This window comes from Papio anubis, chromosome 1, assembly GCF_008728515.1.
Source record: "Papio anubis isolate 15944 chromosome 1, Panubis1.0, whole genome shotgun sequence".
Taxonomy (NCBI): Eukaryota; Metazoa; Chordata; class Mammalia; order Primates; family Cercopithecidae; genus Papio; species Papio anubis.
Genome location: NC_044976.1, coordinates 177799353 through 177805625, shown reverse-complemented (window position 1 = coordinate 177805625; position 6273 = coordinate 177799353).

The following is a 6273-nucleotide window of genomic DNA, read 5'->3' as shown; positions in this document are numbered from 1 at the left end:
AGGCACAGTGGCTCACACCTGTAATCCCAGAGCTTTGGGTGGTTGAGGACCCAAAAGGAGGATCCCTTGATGCCAGGAGTTGTAGACCAGCCTGGCCTAATAAAGCAAGACCCTGTCTCTACAAAAAAAAAAAATTAATTAGCCAGGCAGGTGACAAGCACCTGTAGTACCAGTTACTCAGGAGGCCAAGGCAGGAGGATCACTTGAACACAAGAATTTGAGGTTGCAGTAAGCTCTGATCGTGCCATTGCACTCCAGCGTGGGCGACAGAGTAAGACCTCAGTTCTTTTTTTTTTTTCCCCTTTGAGACGGAGTCTCAAGGCTGGAGTGCAATGGCGCGATCTCGGCTCACTGCAAGCTCCGCCTCCCGGGTTCATGCCATTCTCCTGCCTCAGCTTCCTGAGGCGCCCGCCACCACGCCCGGCTAATTTTTGGTGTTTTTAGTAGAGATGGCGTTTCACCATGTTAGCCAGGATCGTCTCGATCTCCTGACCTCGTGATCCTCCCGCCTCGGCCTCCCAAAATGCTGGGATTACAGGCGTGAGCCACCGCGCCCAGCCAGACCTCAATTCTTTAAAAACCAGTTGTGTTATGCTTTTGGTTGCTGGGTTCCTAGAAGGAGGTTCTCAAGGTGGCAAGTCAGAGACATTCTGTTCTATCTGTCAGAAATGCAAAAGGATGGAGCAAAATTCCGAAGATAAAGTGAAAAATATGGCAATCAGGATAGCAAGAGCTGTGTGAATGGTGTGAGTTTGAGGAGGTGTTTTCGATTAACTTGTTTTATCATTGAGCTGTAAAAAGAAGTTAAGATAGGGAAGGATGGGGTGAAATATTGCCTGGTCTCCAATGGAAACACATGGGCCTGAGATGTGGTGAAGTATTACTAATGGGATGAAAAAGTGGAGTGGGCCTGGTGTGGAGGAGCAAAGCATCCTGAGCCTCGGAATTGACTCAGGTTAAAGGGCCTCTAGGGCTACACTCTGAGTGCCTTGGAAGAGCTACCTGGCTTCAGCTCTAATCACAGGTACTTTTCTATCCCCTGGTTGTCAGCTCTTCAGCACTTTATTCATTAAAAAATATTTACTGATGGCCTACTAAATGACAGGCCCTGTTTGAACAGCTGTGAAAAAAAAAAATAGGCAAATGTCCCTGCCCTCCTGGGATTCATATACTAAAGGGTCAAGAATATAAGAATTTATTATAAGAATAGTCCACGGAGGAAAAATGAAGCACAAGTATAACGGATCTATTGACCTGTGTAATGACCCTGGATCAAGACCCTGATCACCCCCATTTACCTGCTGCCTGTTATTGTAATGTCTTCCGCCATCTGTTATTACTTCTTATCACCTCTCCTCTCAGACCTATGGTCCAAGACACATACCCTCTTAAAAAAAAAAAAAAAAGCTGTATTGAAGTATAATTTACATAACATAAAGTTCACCTATTGTGAGTGTATAATTCAATGATTTTTAATAAATGTATAGAGTTGTATGGTCTCATGATTACAATCCAGATTTAGAACATTTCTGTCAGCCTGAAATGTTTCTTTGTGCCCATTTGCAATCAATTCTGCTTCTACTTTCAACCCCAGGCAACCACTGATCTGTTTTCTATATCTATAGATTGCTATAGATTGGCCTTTTCTGGACATTTTATATCAATGAAATCAAACAATATAGGTTGCGCATTCCTAATCCTCAAATCCAAAATGCTCAAATTTGAAACTTTTCAAGCATGACATGACACCACAAATGAGGGAAAAAAAATGTCTGACCTCCTTACATATACACACCACAAGTGAAAAATTTCACACATGACCTCATTCACATGATGAGTTGTAGTCAGTCAAAATGCAGGCATGCAACACATAGTTTATTCAGCCTCCTCAAGAGAAAATAGACCCACCTAGCCCCCATCAGCTACAATATGTCTTTTCTACCCAATGCCCTGATTCTCCCATGCAAGCACACTCACAAAGGGTAATAAAAATGACACACGTGCAGGCCAGATGTGCCAATAGCAGGTTCCCCATGTTGCCCCACAGGGAGCCAAGATGACGTGCGTTGCTCATTGTATTTTTTTGCTTATTCTCTGCTCTGTGGTATAAAGACATTGTTGAAAATGTCAAAAAGGTCTACATATGGGTAACAGTAATAAGAAAAAGAGAACACATTTATGTTTGTCTGTAGAACAGATACTGAATAGCAGTGTAAGTGTGAAATGTCTTATGGAACAGTATGGTGTTGGAATGATCACCATATATGAAAACAAGGATGAAGGCCGGGCGCGGTGGCTCACGCCTGTAATCCCAGCACTTTGGGAGGCCGAGGCGGGCGGATCACGAGGTCAGGAGATCGAGACCATCCTGGCTAACACGGTGAAACCCCGTCTCTACTAAAAATGCAAAAAATTAGCCGGGCGAGGCGGCGGGCGCCTGTAGTCCCAGCTACTCAGGAGGCTGAGGCAGGAGAATGGCGTGAACCCGGGAGGCGGAGCTTGCAGTGAGCCAAGATCGCACCACTGCACTCGAGCCTGGGCGACTAAGCGAGACTCTGTCTCAAAAAAAAAAAAAAAAAAAAAAAAAGAAAACAAGGATAAACTGTGGAATTTTTATGCTCAGAGTGATGAGCAGAATTTGCTTAAAAATAGGAAAACACTGCATAAAGCTTAAAATGAAGATCTCGATTGTGTATTGAAGGAGTGGATCCATCAGCGTTGCAATGAAAACATGCCACTAAATAGTATGCTGACAGTGAAGAAAGCAAAGATCTATCAGGATGAACTGAAAATGGAAGGGAACTGTGAATATTCAACAAGCTGGTTGCAGAAATTTAAGGAAAGACATGGCATTGGCATTAAATTTTTAAAGATTTGTGGTGATAAAGCATCTGCTGATCATGAAGCAATGGAAAAATTTATTGACAAGTTTGCCAAAGTCATCACTGATTAAAATCAGACACCAGAACAAGTCTATAATGCTGATGAAACACCACTCTTTTGGTGTTATTGCCCCAGAAAGACACTGACTATGACTTATGAGATGCCCCTTATAAGAATTAAGGATGCCAAGAACAGAATAGCTACTGGGATGTGCTAATGCGGCAGGCACGTATTAGTATAAACTTGCTGTGATAGTCAAAAGCTTACATCCTCACTGTTTTCAAGAAGTGAGTTTCTTACCAGTCCATTATTATGCTAACAAAGAGGCATGCATCCCCAGGAACATCTTTTCTGATTGGTTTCAAAATATTTTGTACCAGTAGCTCTAGCTCACTCTAAGGAAGTTGGACTGGATGATAACTGGAAGCTTTTGTTATTCCTTGACAACCATTCTGCTCATCCTCCAGCTGACATTCTCATCAAAATAGTGTTTATGCCATGGACTTTCCCCCAAATGTGACATATTTCGTTGATCGTGTATCCTTAGATCAATGAAAAGTAAATATATAAACATTTCTTTGGAACAGCATGCTGGCAGCAGTGAACAGAGGTGTGAGTATGGAAGCTTTCCAAAAGAAGTTCAGCACAAAGGATGCTGTGTGTGCTGTTGCCAGTGCTTGGAACCCAGTGACTAAAGACACAGTTGTACATTTTTGGCACAACCTCTGGCCTGCAATGATGTTCAGTAGTGATGATGAGCCAGGTGGTAACTTTGAAGGATTCCATTTGTCAAGTGAGAAAAAAAAGATGTCTGACCGCCTTACATATGCAAAAAATATATCTTCAGAGGCTGTCAGTAAGTTGGAAGAAGTAGATATTGAAGATGTTTTAACATTGATAATAAGCCTCGAGTTGTCCATTCACTGATTGATCCTGAAATAGCTGAAATGGTTCTGAATTGAGGTGATGGCGATAATAATGACAATGAAGATGACATCATTAACACTGCATAAAAAGTATCTGTAGAGGACATGGTGAAAATGTGTGATGGGTTTATTGAAGGACTAGGGCAGTGTGGATTTGCAATGGAACAAGAAATCATGTCAGTTTATAAAAAGAGAGATTTTTAAGACAAAAAACACTGTTAATGAGGCAGATGACTCTAGAAAACATTTTAAAAACCTATCCAGCAGAACACTTCCTCATTGCTAGGGGACCCATTTTCTGGTCCTTCAACTGCTTCTGATGTTTTTTCTCACCTTAAAAAAAAAAAAAACCCCATACAGAGTACAGTAACCTTTTAGTCAGAACACAACACTGCAGGTGGAGACTGAAAGCCTGTTGTTCATTGCTGCTGTTGTCTGACAGCTGATACAGGGATTCTGGTGATGCTACTGTGCTGCTTAGTTACCCGGAACACATGTTTTTGTATGGTATTAAAGATAAATAATGTTTTTTACTTTAAGAACTTATGTGTGAGTAAGTATAGGAACATGATTGCTTATTGGTAGCATTTACATTTAGAGTCAGGAAACGTGGCGATGCCAAACAACCACAGATTGTCCATATGGGTGGCTGAGATACTGACACCTGTGCTGTCTGATGATTCAATGTACCTTTAAGCTATGTGTATAAGGTGCATATGAAACATAATGAATTTTGTGTTTAAACTTGGGTCCCATCCCCAAGATAGCTCATTTTATATATGCACATGTTCCAAAATCTGAAAAAAATCTGAAATCTGAAACACTTCTAGTTGCAGGCATTTTGGTTTAAGGATACTCAACCTGTATGTATGTTTTTGTATGTGGCTTCTCTCACCTCGAATGTTTTGTTTTGTTTTGAGAGGGAGTCTCGCTCTGTCACCCAAGTTGGAATGCAGTAGTGAGATCTCAGCTCACTGCAACCTCTGCCTCCTGGGTTCAACAGATTTTCCTGCCTTAGCCTCCTGAGTAGCTGGGATTACAGGTGCATGCCACGACACCAGGCTAATTTTTTGTATTTTTAGTAGAGATGGTTTTCACCATGTTAGCCAGGATGCTCTTGATCTCCTGACCTTGTGATCCGCCTGCCTCAGCCTCCCAAAGTGCTGGGATTACAGGCATGAACCACCTCGCCTGGCCTAGAATAATGTTTTTAAGATTTATCTATGTTGTAGCATATATCAATAGTTTGCTACTTTTCATCATTTGAATAGTACTCAGTTTCATGGATATAGTATATTTTATTTATTCTTTCATCAGTTGATGGACACTTGGATTGTTTTCAGTTTGGGGATAATATGACCATTAATACATAAGTCTTTGTGTGGAAATAAATTTGTATTTCTCTTGTGTAAATATCTACATGTGGAATTGCTGGGTTGTATAATAAATATGTGTTTAACTTTATGAGAAGCTGCCACACTGTTTTCCAAAGTGGCTCTACCATTTTCCATTCCTACACGTATGAGAGTTCTAATTTCTCCACATCCTCACCAGTACTGATTATCATCTGTCTTTTAATTATTGTCATTCTAGTAAGAGTGTAGTAGTATCTTAGTTTGGTTTTGAATTTTATTTCCGTAATAACTAGTGATGTGAGCATTTTTTCATGTGTTTATTAGTTATTTCTGTACTTAATTTGGAGAAATGTCTATTCAACATTTTTGGCCATTCTTTTGTTTTCGTGGGTTTTTTTTTTTTTTTTTTTTGAGACAGTCTCACTCTGTTGACCAGGCTGGAGTGCAGTGATGTGATCATAGCTCACTGAAACCTTGAACTCCTAGGCTCAAACAATCTCTCACCTCAATCTCCTGAGCCACTAGGACTACAGGTGCCTGCCACCATGCCCAGGTAATTAAAAAAATTTTTTTTGAGATAGGGTCTTGCTATGTTGTGTAGACTGGTCTCAAACTTCAGGCCTCAAGCAATCCTCCTACCTTGACCTCCCAAAGCACTGGCATTACAGGCATGAGCCACCATGAGCATGAGCCACCAACCTTTTGGCCATTTTTAAATTAGGCTGCTTGTCTTCTTGTTATTGAGTTATATTAGTTATTTATGTATTCTGGATACAAATTCCTTTATCAGATGTATGATTCATAAACTTTTCTCCCAGTTTTTGCCTTGCTCTTTCATTATCTAATGATGTATTTTAGAAGAGCAAAAACTTTTTAATTTTAAGTTTTTTCTTTTGTGGATTATGCTTTTGTTGTCATATCTAAGAATTATTTCCCTAATCAATGTCACTGTTTTTCCCATTTTCTTCTAAAAGTTTTATAATTTTACTTAGACATTAAGTCAATGATCCATTTTGAGTTAATTTTTGTGTATACTATATTCTTTTCTCTTTATGTTTTGCACATGAATATCCAATTGTCTCAGAACAATTAGTTGAAAAGACTGTTCT